General features: G+C 34.0%; 2 pseudogenes; one reads left to right on the forward strand and one right to left on the reverse strand.

Annotated features, from left to right (window-relative positions):
- The first annotated feature begins 1,826 nt into the window (after nucleotides 1-1,826).
- On the forward strand, nucleotides 1,827-3,600 carry LOC142627103 (2-alkenal reductase (NADP(+)-dependent)-like; annotated as a pseudogene).
- Nucleotides 3,601-8,128: 4,528 nt separating this feature from the next.
- Nucleotides 8,129-12,180, reverse strand: LOC142634695 (NADPH-dependent oxidoreductase 2-alkenal reductase-like; annotated as a pseudogene).
- Between the last annotated feature and the right edge of the window lie 1,394 nt (nucleotides 12,181-13,574).

Here is a 13,574-nt window from a genome sequence, read left to right on the forward strand (position 1 = left end):
TCTTGGTTGAACCGGTCGGTCCGGTCCCTTTTTAAAACCTTGCTAGGGAACACTCAAATTTTTTAGCTTACTTTTTGGCATTCAATAATTTTTTGGTATCTGTGTGTAATTTTGGGAACAAATCACCTCTATAGTTTATTTCATGATTAGATATATGTTTGGATATTACTTATTTTGCTGAAAACAGAAAACTTATTGTTGAAAATACTGTAGCAAAATAATTTTTAAAGCTGAAAACACTGTATAACACTTATTGCTGCGTTTTTCCCTAGGTGGCTGGTCCATACACAGTGTATTAGGGTATATGTGGGCTTTAGGCTCACCTTGTTTACTTGTATAGTACACTTATTTATACTGCACACTCTGCCTCGTATATAAAATTACTCATGTATATTCTATGATAGAGAAATACAAAATAATCATTCAGTATTTCTAACATGGTATCAGAGCCATTGCTCTAACTTTTTTGTGTTTTGCAGTCTTGTCTTTGTTGGTACTTTCTGCTGTCTCGACTTCTTATGTCAGTAAACCTTTTATATGCCCTCTCTTAACTGCTCCACCGCCATCAAAGGTGCCCAAGGTTGAATTTTTACCGCCAGAAGCTCGATAACCGCCACCAAGATCACAACCTCCATTGGATCTTCCACATCGGACCTCCGATCAGGACATAAGACATATTAGAGTGTAGATTTCCAACTGATCTACACAAAGCCACTGGAATCATCATCATCTGACCCTTCACGCGCCGGTCAAAGATTCGGCAGTTTCTTCCACGCACCTTGGCTATTGCTTCGATCATCTCACTGCCACCGCTATCGAGATCAATTGTCATTTTATCCATTATCATCTTGTCCATGGTGCTCTCAAGCTGATCTCCGTCTCCTCTAAAGATCAACTTGCAGATATCTTCACCAAGTCACATCCTAAGGGATGCCTTCGTACTTTGGTTGACAACCTCAAGTTGGTCTCACATCCACCTTGAGTTTGAGGGGGGCTGTTATCGTGTATTAGGGTATATGTGGCCTTTAGGCCCACTTTGTTTACTTGTATAGCACACTTACTTGTAGTGCACACTCTGCCTCCTATATAAAGACACTCATGTATATTCTATGATAGAGAAATACAAAACAATCATTCAGTATTTCTAACAACTGCGTTTTTTCCTAGGCGGCTAGTCCATGAACAGTGTCGTGGGACTCGAGCTCTAAAACGCAAAACGCAGATAATAATCTGCGCAAACGCACACTTAATATTTGATGAAGTTGTACAGTACCAACCACCACTCACCGTTACCAACTTAACATTTTCCACTTTGAAGCTGGTTCTAAAATTGAAAAATAAAATGAAATAAAATTGGCCAATAGTATTAGCACCTGACCGAACGAATCTTTCTTTATAATGAACAAGGTCTTAATTGAGAATCGCCCCTTCTCGCTGGAGAGTTGAAACATTTGATTCCACATTTGTCATATACCGTTTTCCTTAGAGAACTCCTTCCTTTGTCTGTGGTGTTGTACCTATATACCTATATTAATGGTTTGATTTCTCCTACTTTTTTATTCTATTATTGGAAGTAACAATTTCTTTTTATCACGTTGTTATGAGGCCCAACGAGAGATTTTTTTTTTCTTTTTTTGGGATAAAATATTATCCACAAGCTCACACCTATGTATATTTTATCGTAGTTGTACTATGGTCAAGTCCTTTTGTAATTGTATTCTAATTATGTAATGTATTATAAATCCAGTTTAAAATGCTAGTATTATTATTTTCATGTGAAAAAAGCAAGCCACAAAAAAGTTTATAAGTGCTCAATGTCCACCTAGCTAGTACCACATATAGTTGGGCTTTCTTATCTATTATAGTTGGATCTTTAGAACAATCCAAGCAAGTTAGCTTAGGTTGCTGGTTTACTTCTATATAGACCTGAATCACTGAGTTTCTACCACACAAAGAGGGCAAGTTACAATGGAAGTGACCAACAGGTACATAACAACTAAGACTGACATTGATGGTGCACCTAAAGAGTCCCACTTTGAGCTAAAGACTGAAGCTCTTGCTTTATCAGTTGAGCCTGGATCCAATGTTGTCATAGTGAATAATCTCTATGTTTCAATTGATCCATACCAGATAAACCGCATGAAGAGTCAGAGCTCCTCTAAAAAATCCATAGGTTTTGCTTCTGGCATAGCTCCTAGCGACGTAAGCCACCATTTAATTCTTCTTTACCAAGTTAGATGATGGTTAGTTATTAGGCCTGTGATGTTTGAGATGTTTTGTATATGGATAGGTTATTGATACTTATGGGGTGGCAAAAGTTGTGGCTTCTGGGAATCCAAAATTTGAGAAGGATGACTTGGTTGTTGGTCTTATCACTTGGGGATAGTATAGCGTTCTAAAAGAAGGAACCATTTTAAATAAATTGGATCCAATGGGATTTCCACTGACTTACCATGTCGGGATTCTAGGTAATTATTCACAACTTATCATCATCAACTTATGTACTATCAAATTTGGGCTTCTGGGCTCAATTAAGGAACATTTAATCCTTCCATGATAAAATTTGCTGCCACTTTAATTAATAACTCATTACTTGTTTGTTAAAGGGTTTAGTGGGCTAGCAGCCTATGGTGGATTTTTTGAAGTATGCAAGCCCAAGAAGGGGGAGAAAGTGTTTGTATCTGCAGCATCTGGATCGGTAGGAAACATGGTTGGACAGTATGCCAAACAGTTAGGTTGCTATGTCGTTGGTTGTGCTAGAACCAAACAAAAGGTCACACTCATTAATTACACTTTGTTAATAATTTGAAGTAAATTGGATGGTTTGAACCTTACAAAAGGAAAAAAAAAAATGATTTTGATTCTTTCTTGAAAACGTAATTTTCATAATGAACTTGTTATAGGTAGAATTGCTTAAAGAGAAGCTTGGATTTGATGATGCATTCAACTACAGAGAAGAAACAGATTTGCAGTCAGCATTGAAAAGGTTAGAAGTTTCAGATAAATCAGGATTGTAGTCAGAAGTTGATTAACACATCATAAATGAATTAATTTAGTTGATTGTAAGCGCATGCATTTGATTCTACAGGTACTTCCCAGATGGAATTGACATATATTTTGACAATGTGGGGGGTGAGATGCTGGAAGCAACAGTTGATAATGTGAATACTTTTGGTAGAATTGCTGTTTGTGGGGTAATCGCGGAGTACACGGATGCTGGAAAGTGAGCTGCTCTAGATATGCTAAATGCTGTTTACAAGAGAATCAGAATCCAAGGATATTTAGCCACTGATTATTTGAATGTGTACGCAGATTTTATATCAACAACTTCAGATCACCTTCGTACTAGAAATATGCAGGCACTGGAAGACATCACATCTGGTGTGGAGAACATCCCCTCTGCTTTTATTGGACTCTTTCCTGGTGACAATATTGGGAAGAAGATTGTAAAGCTTGCAGATGAGTGAATTAGAAGGAAACCCAAAAGGGAAAAAAGAAAATAAAAGAAACCCTGATTCTGCTTGATTAATAAACTGTAATGAGCAATCCATTAACTCTTAGTTGCTGTTGTGGGCATGGAAATTGTTGTTGCTAGCAATAATTTCAGAAACAATTTAAGAGACAATAATCAAGTAGAGCATTAAAATAAAATAAGAAAAAAAAAAAAAAACCCCAACCGCTTCTTTAGTTGCTTTGTGATAATTTTTATTTTTCATAGTTTGATAGTTACAAGGGAGAGGGAGGATTTCAATTCACCGTTGGAAATATTAAGAAGCGTCAGTTGAGCTACAAAGCTCATGACAATTGCTTTGTGATAAATAAGAACAATAGATAAGATGAAATCCTTTGTCTTTTAACTTGCTCTTGATTAAGCAATAGTATTCCTATTTTTTGGGCAAAACAAGTTACTCAATGGCAAAATATGGAGTTCATTGAGAAGGCAATGGCAAGCTAAGGGTCTGTTTGGATAGAATTTATTGCTGAAAACTGAAAACTAAAAACACTGTAGTAGAATAATTTTTAAATGTATAAATAGTGCCGTGGGACCCATTTTTAATGAAAAAGTTATTGAAAAGTGAAGTTTGTGGGTCCATGAACAGTGCACGAATGCATTGTTCACAGGAGAATTGGTCAACAACTGCGGCTGAAAAAAAAAAAAAACTGAAAATGCGCAAAGAAGAGAAACACAGACTTGAACGCGGATCCAAACACCACCTAAGGCTATTATCATAAGTTTGGTATTCGAAATTTCTTATGGAAAATTATGTATCAAAGAGGGTTGTAACAAGTATGCTTATGTAAAGTTAAAAACAAAATAAAGAGTTGCTTGAAGATGTGCAAGACTAGGAGTTTTGCTCAAGCGAAACTTGGATTTGCTCTATCGACCATTAAAGTAAGGTAGAGAGTTTGCTCGACTCTCACTCAAACGAGATTATAGAAAACAAAATTTGACTCCAACCAGAAAAATAATTCATGTTGAATTTGAATTTTGAATTTGTTTTTGCTTTTGAGATTCAATTAGGGCTCAAAATGAGGTCTCTCAACCCAGTCATGTCACTCTTGATGGAGACAAGTACTCTCTTTGGGCTTAAGTTATGTGTACTTTTCTCAATGTTCATTTGTGATGTGCTAAAATTTTCAGTTATTTGCAATTTTAGCTTCTTTTTGCTAGTATTCACAGGGTCCTAAAAGCTCGGATTTGTGTGATACACAAGAGCTTGTTTAGATCCCAAAAAAAAATTATGGCTAAATCAAGGGAGTCAATTTCATACCGGAGGCTGTATCGGTTTAGCCAATAGAACGATATATTTCGGTATCAGTCAGTACCAGTGTACTGTTTCGGGATTATCGCTAATTATATAATAATTATAATGTCAATAATAAGTATACAATTTATACATTAAAAAAAAACATTACTATTGTACGATTTACATAGTTAGTTAGTTAGTTTTTTTTTTTTTTTGATAGGCATAATTTATAACTAATATATATATATATACACACACAATAATGTAAGTACTTTTTTTGGAGTTAAAGATTGGGATTGTTCTCATATTGTACATATATACACACACACACACACACACACACACACAATAATGTAAGTACTTTTTTTAGAGTTAAAGATTGGAATTGTTCTCATATTGTACAGAGGGCAAACAAGTACTCCCCAAGCCAAGTGTCCATTTGGATGGGTAAAAAGTGAATAAAAAAACTAGTCTCTTTCACTTCCCATCAGACCATAAGTTTCAAAATGTGCATAGATATTCACAGAGGAAAAAACAAGGAAAAGAGGGGGAAGAGCAAAAAGTGAAATAGAAAAACAAAAGAAGAAAGAAGTAAAAGAAGCAGAAGTAGGTGATAAGGCTACAAACTTGAAATTGAGAACTGAGAAACAGCAACAACTTGGTCGATCTGCAATGACTAGTGAGCAAAATTTTCAAAGATTTTAATAAGCGTCAACTGCTTCTTCTCTTGTTATTCTTTTTCTAAGCCCTCCCTTAAAGGTTTTGGTTTCGGCCCATATCAAATTACCGGCCGAAATCCGGAATTTACTCCAGTATGGCTAGAACAACTCCAGTACAGTTGGTATTTTAGTCTGAATGAAATAATAGGTTTTTTGTATTGGCCAAGGTTCCAGCATGGTAAATACCAGCCGTACCGGCCGGTATGTACGAAATTAATTCCACTGAGCTAGATTACTTTTACTTTAACTTATCTAAGTGCGGAACAAAAGTAAATGAGGCGCAATAAACCGATAATTACTCTAGTGTATAAACATGAACAACAAACAATAAAAGTAAAGCACAAGAGTAAGGGAAGAAAGATGCAAACACAAGATAAAACACTAATGTGTTATCGAAGAGGAAACCGAAGAACTCGGTGAAAAATCTCTCCGCCGCCCTCCAAACGGTAAATCAATCCACTAGATAATAAGTTGGGATACATGAATAGCAAGAGACCCTCCAAGCCCAATCTACCCAATGCACCTAAGCTCTCCAAGCTCCTACTCCAACAAGGCTTCTCAGAACCGTGTCTTGTCTAGCTTTCTTGATCCTGCAATACGTCTGATTGCATCCGCTAAGCCTCACCGGCTTCTTTTGACAAATCCCCAAAGCTTCCCAAGCTCGAAAACATTCTCTACACTCTGAAAATGTGTGGGTTGTATTTGGGTACAAATCTCCTTTCAAGGTATGATAATGAGAGAAGGAAGGAGAATAGGCTAAAATGATTTCTCACTAAGGATGGGTAGCTCTCTCTCTAAGAAATGAGTGTATGTGTTGTAAAAAACCTATCTAGGGTTTTTTCTCTCTGAATGGTCTCTCATACTTTTATGGATAATGAGGGTATATATAGTGTGGGTGAAGGGTAAGAAATTCACATTTAAAAATCATTTAGCAAGAATGTTTCACGAGTATTTCGCGGGAAGGCCTTACCCGCAAGACACTCGTGAAATCGACAACCTGACATGACTCTTCAGCTTCTGGCATGTGCTCCTCATGTGACTTTTAGCTGTCTTGATCAAATCACCACCACTTGATACTATACCCATTACAAATAAATCCCACAAAAATACAAGGACATAAAATTAAAACAATTACAACACTTTTTATTGTAGAATAAGCCAACACTAATGTAATGAGCAAAATCATAACTTAACAATATTTGATAGCTGATTTAAATGATTTCTTCACAAAATGCTATATATTTTTGGACTTTTTTATTATTATTTTTATTAATGGTAGTTTACTAATTTATGTGGTAAGAATTTTCTTTTGGCGATTCATAAAATGATCCTTAACAAATTTTTATTACAAATTTTTTTCTTTCAAATAATTAAGCTTAACCACAAAATAACCATTAATAATATTCTCACACATTGCGTGGGTCTGTGACTAGTTAACATAATTTTTCAAACAATTTCATTAGTTAGCAACATTTCAAAACTATTTAGGAAACTAATATCTCGAGTCTTTTAAACTCAAGTTCATTGTGGCAACTCGAGTCTTAGAGACTCGAGTTCCATGTGCTGGAAGAATGGAACTCAAGTTTTATAGGCTCGAGTTATTGGCAAAGTGGAACTCGAGTTTTATAGACTCGAGTTCTCTAAAGTATGATTCACCATTTCAACTTCAACCCAAAGAGAAACGAAACTCACCTTCAACCCAAAGAGAAACGAAATCACTTCAACTTCAACAAACCTAGAGAGAAACGAAATCAATAAACCCAAGCAAACTCAAAGACCCACAACGAAACAAACAAACCCATTTCAACTTCAACTCCAACAACAGAGTTTAGATATACACAGAAACCATGAACCATAAAGATCAAACCCACGAAGGAACGATGATCAAACCCAAATGACGAAGAAGAAACAATAAAGATCAAACCCAAACAACGAAGATCAAACCACGACGGTGAAGGCCACTAAGAAGGCTCCAGGCGGCGAAGACTCCAGCAGCGGCAGCAAAGACTTCATTTTCTTTTATTCTCTAGGTCTTTAGGTTTGTTGATGTTCCTTTGTTTGCTTCTCTAGTCTTAGGGTTTGTTTGAGTTTCGTTGCTTCTCTTTGGGTTTAGGGAACTTGAATCTTAAAGACTTGAGTTCTACAGGGATAATTTTCATGGAACTTGAGTCTCTAAGACTCGAGTTGCTACAATGAACTCGAGTCTAAAAGACTCGAGCTATTAGTTTCCTAAATAGTTTAGAAATCATGCTAATTAACAAAATTGTTTGAAAATTTGTGTTATTTTGCAAATTCGTCCCTTGTTGAAGGGCCATTTGGTTTTTTTTTATTTTTTATAATGAGGGTCATTGAACCTTGTAATTCAGTGGCATAACCTAATGTTTCTAAGTTCTAACAACGGCAAAGAGTTCAATTCTTTCTCCTCCACCACTTGATTCTTGTAAGTTAAATTGCCAAAAGTACCTAGATTCAAAACAAATAAATTGCCAGAAGTATCTTGTACGCATAGGTAAGATGCCCACGTGAAAGGGTATTATATAACAACAATATCCATTACCGCAACAACAAATAACGATAAACGGGGAATTTTCATTCCCATTTATTAATCAAACATAATGAGTTTTATTTATTTTATATATTTTATTTTATTTTTATTCTCATTCACTCGTTTGCAATCTTAACAATCTTCTTTCCAATGTTGTCACCACGACACAGTCCAACAAAAGCTGAGGGAATGTCCTCCAAACCAAGTGTGATGTCTTCAAGTGCCTGCATATTTCTAGTACGAAGGTGTTTTAAAGTTGTAGATACAAAATCCGCACACCCATTCATACAATCAGTGGCTAAACATCCTTGGATTTTGATCCTCGTGTTAACAACATCCAGCATTTTTAAACTTGTTTGCTTTCCAACATCCTTGTACTCGGAGATTGCGCCACAAGCAATAATTATACCAAAAGCATTCATGTTAGCAACTACTGCTTCTAGCGTCTCACCCCCAACGTTGTCGAAATACGTGTCAATTCCACACGGGAAGTGCCTATCGAATCAAATTCAACCACATACAATCAGCTACATTAATTCATATTTAATCAGATTCCAACTATAACCTTTAGCGTAAACTTGATTTTCTAACCTTTTCAAAGCTAACTTCAAATCTTTTTCTTAATTTCTTGGAGTTGAAGGCATCATCAAATCTAAGCTTTTCCTTAAGAAATCCCACCTATATATAACAAGTTCATTATAAAAATTAAGTTTTTATGTAAGATTAAAACCATGCAATTACTACTACAGATAGCCAACAAAGTCAAAAAGTAATGCATGAGTGTGACCTTTTTTGGTCGCTTCCAGCACAACAAACAACATAGTAACCAAACAGTTTGGCATACTGTCCAATAATGATCCAGAAAATGTAGATACAAAGACTTTCTCCCCCTTCTTGGGTTTGTAGACTTCAAAAAACCCACCATATATAGGTTGTCAGTCCATTAAAACCTATAAAAACAAACAAACAAGCAATACCAATTGAAGAAAAGAAGAAGAAGAAGAAGAAAGGGAAACAAATTCCAAGTGCAACACAATGAGATTTCTTAAATTTTTGTGAAGAATTCAGGTGCAACTGTGAAATTGAAAGCAATCACCAGCTTATTTTGTCAGGAGTAAAATTGGATTTTTGAGAAAAAGCTGAGGGTAAATTAAGTAGAAGGCAAAACTTTTTTAACGGTAATATTTTTGCATTTGTTGCATTTTGCAACTGCAGCTCAAAGATGACACATGAAAATGCAAGATTCTTCGTATTGGAAAAAACACTTTTTGATAGCGCATGCTTGTAATAATTTACCAAAAATGAGTTTTGAGCTAGAAAATGTGCATGTTGAGCTCCTTAAAGTGGAACCAAACGTGCACTTAGGAAATTTTAAATATGAATCAATTTTAAATAGAAATGCAATTTAACTGTGCTTGCCAGCCAAAGAGAATTAAATTATGTGGTTGAAACTTCCTGTGTGGCAACCGCACTAGTCATACATTTTGATAAACATAGAAACCCAACCATCAAAGGATTCTCTTCTATTAGAGTAATATTTCTCATTTGGTTGGTGATGTGACTTGACTAACAAGTTCTTTGGTAGAGAAGATGAAAAAATGGGATGATAGAAAATGTTGAGACGATAGAAAAATATATTTGTTTGTCATCATATGTGCTTGGTAGAGGGGATGAAAAAGTGAATAAATAAAGAGTAAATTACTATTATACCCTTAACATTAAAGAATAATGAAAAAGTATGAGTAGTTTTGTAGTTTTTTCCCTCAATGCAGTGTTTTCTCATCTTTGTTCCCTATTTTGGAGAAAAAAATGGTGGGCTCAGGTGAAAAGCTCAATACACTCCATTTTATTTCCTCTCACTTTCATTTCAACCAAAGTAATGGAAAATCGTATTTTCCTCTCTCTTTTCTTTCCCTAATCTTCCATTCTCTCATTTTTTACCTCAAATAAACATAATGTTTATTGAGCTTCAGTTTCATGTGGATTAGCAACTCATTAACTCTAATTTAGTTTAACCACAATTAAAGTTTAAATGAGTTGGTGTAATTAGACTCTAGATTTATTCTACTTTGAATTATGACTTTTAACGGACACTTCCCATTTCCTTTGAAATGAAGAAAATCAAATTTTGTGTACCATACAACTTAACAATATTTTTCTTCAACTCAACAAGGAAGAAGATTTATAAGCCATATTCTTCAATTAAACTTGGTAAACTTCATTGTGTATTGAATGGGCCAGAATTGGTTAAAATTAAATTTGTTAAGATTTATAAGCCATTTGTGTGTACCAAACACCATTTGTTAATAGTGCATTGAACAGGTTACTCACTAGTTTGTAGATGTATAACCCTCCAATATTGGTTTAAAGCAGCCTCTCAAATATTTGAAAATCCACTATATTGCTTGCTAGTGATCTTTGTTAGGATTTGTGAGAAACTTGCCTGACTACTCCAACTGCATGAACAATGTTTAGCCATGACATGCATTACACTTTTAGATAATAGGGTAAATAATTAATGGGTTATACAAATTGTACCGTCTAAGTTTGATTAAAATTCATTTCAATTCTCTAACTTTACTTTCGTTCAATTGAATCCTCTAAGCTTCAACTTTATTCAGTTACGACCTTTTGTCCAATTCCATTAAAACTTGCCGTAAAGTTTGCAATTAAATAATGAGAAAAATGGGAAAAAAAAATTCTCACATAAATAATCTTTAAAATATTTTTATTAACAAAATTGAACAAAAGAACTGAATTAAATAAATTTGAAACTTAAAAGACTCAATTGAATGAAAATAAAGTTAAAATATTGAAAATAATTTCAGTCAAACTTAGGCCTCGTTTGGGAGGAGGGAATAGAATGGAAATGGATGAAAATAATAATTTTAGAATACTCTTCCATTCCCTTGTTTGAGAGTTTTAATGGAGGGAATGGAAAGTCCATTCCCTTATTTGGGAGTTTAAGTGGGAGGAATAGAATGGGTAGGAGGGAACATTCATTACTCTCAATTCCCTTAAAACCTCAAATTTTGATTCCCCCCAAAATTGGGAGGAATGAGAGGGAATAAAATTAAATTTAATGAATTTTTTACTAAAACTCCTAATATACCCCTATATATTCAACATTTTATTTTAAAATAGGGGTCTAATAGTAATATTGTCATAAAATGATTCCATTTCATTCCCTCCATATTACTCCCAAACAAGTTTACTTACATTCCATTTATTTTCATTCATTTCCATTCATTTATTTTAAAACATCCAATCAAGCTTACTTAATTCCATTCCATTTTCCATTCTTTTTCATTCATTTCCTTTACTTAAATACATTTCATTTCATTAAATTCTATTCATTTCCATTCTCTTATGAACTCTCAAATGGAGCCTCAGAGAATGCAATTTGCATTTTACTCTATTCTACTCTACTCCTCTCCACTCCCTCCCTTAACCCAAATGAGCCCTAAACTCTACTTTCAGATGTTGTGAGGGGCTATCTTGTAGATAGGGTACTTCGTTATTGTCAATAAGAACTACTCTAGTATAAGAGTTGTAATATTCACTTAGTTCACTACCATATATGCAACTTAATATATAATATATAGAAATATAATAAATATTTTTTATAAATTCACTTTTTGTCTCATTTATCTTATTAAATATTTCCTTTTTAATTCATCCTCAGAGTAAGGTTTGAATGGCTTACAAATTTGCATCATCATGCTAAATTAACAACTTCTGGAAGTCCTGTTAGGTAAAACACCTAGGGGCGTTCACTAAACCACAAAAATCGCACAAAACGCAAAAATTGCACCAAAATTGCTCGCAAAATGGCATAACCGCACCGCACCACATGGTGCAGTGCAATTTGTAGTTTTATAATAAGAAAACCACACTGCACCACACCCTCACTCTATATTAATATATTTATTTTTTTAAATATTAAATATATTATTAATAGTTTAATACCCTAATTTTTTTTAAAAAAAGTTTAATAACCCTAACAAGTGTTGATTAAAAAAGCCAGCCCAAAATAAAGAAAAATAGCTCAATATTTTAAACTTGGCCCAAAATAATGGGAAAAATCATTTTTGGGTTGGGCAGGAAAAACCCAAATTTTGAAAAATATACCGGCTTCAAATTGTATCTTATACGCCGCACTGTACATGTGATCACAAAAATGAGGTGTGGTGCGGTTATGGTTTTGGTTAAATTCTAAACCTCACCGCACATGTGATCACAAAAATGAAGTGCGGTACGACTATAATTTTGGCTAAACCATACTGCAAAACGCGGTACTAACAATGACCCAAAACAAAACACCCATTAGAAGATGAAAATGTGGATGATCGTTTGGTAAGGTTTGATAATCTTGCAAATAGAGTTTTAATTACATAGCATTAATAATTGAATGTACTCTTCCATCCTAAGAGAATCAATAAGTCTAGATCTATAACATATTTTACTATTTTTATTTTTATAATTACTAAGGCCCTGTTTGGTAGCTTAGTTCTAACACACATTTTTATATTTTAAATAACATTACACACATTTCCACACACATTTTCACCCACACGTATATCAAAAACACCCAAACAACATTACTTAAACTCCTCTACCAAACGGGCCCTAAGTGTCCATTTGAGAATAACTTATTTAGTTGAAACTAATAATTTTTTGCTGAAAATACTATAAATAAAAGTAAAAGTTAGCAGAATAGTACGTTAAGACCCATGAATAGTAGCAAAAATAAATTAAAATTGTAAATAAGCTGAAATTTTCAACTTGTCCCAAACGGACACTAAGTGATTAGTTGTAACTAAAGTATAATAAAGGTAATGTCAATAAGGGACCTGTGTGAAAGTTTTTTTTTAGAAAGTTTCAACCTATAACGTTCGCTCCATGTATGTTAAAGTGATGTTGCACTAATCACAATCTTGCACCTTAGATGTGAAAAAAGTTGTGAAATTTATAGTATTTACAACTTTAATTGTTGTAAGAGAATTACCTCCACCACCATTTGTGATCTCGCTTGTCCATATACTTTCAAATTGTACAAGCTTGCATAAATTTAAACTTATTTATTTATGAAAGTAGAAAAATTTGAAATGCAAATTATATTTTTCTACCTTAAACTATCATCTCGGTTACACCTAACTTTTTAAACTATTGAAATGCACAATTAACCTTAACTTTAAAAATGTATTACACTTAACTCCATATAATTTGTTCTGTGATTAATTTTGACAGAATTTGGTATTTCAATGACAAACTCCATCAAACTTAACACTAAAATAGATGCTCAAGAAAACATTGAAACAAAATTATAATTTTTGGTCAAGCTGATAATTTAGAATAGAAAAATGTAAAAATTTGCCCAAATTTAAACTTGATACAACGACGAGATGCCTTGCAAGCTCTCATTCAGCCAAAAAAAAAAAAAAAAACGGTTCAGACTTAAAAATAATATATAAACTCACACCTTTTTCATTTTGAGAAAAAAAAAAAAAATTTTCATTTTTCACTAATTTGAAATTTCTCAGGGCTTATGTAGGGTTTACT

This window comes from Castanea sativa, chromosome 1, assembly GCF_040712315.1.
Source record: "Castanea sativa cultivar Marrone di Chiusa Pesio chromosome 1, ASM4071231v1".
NCBI lineage: Eukaryota > Viridiplantae > Streptophyta > Magnoliopsida > Fagales > Fagaceae > Castanea > Castanea sativa.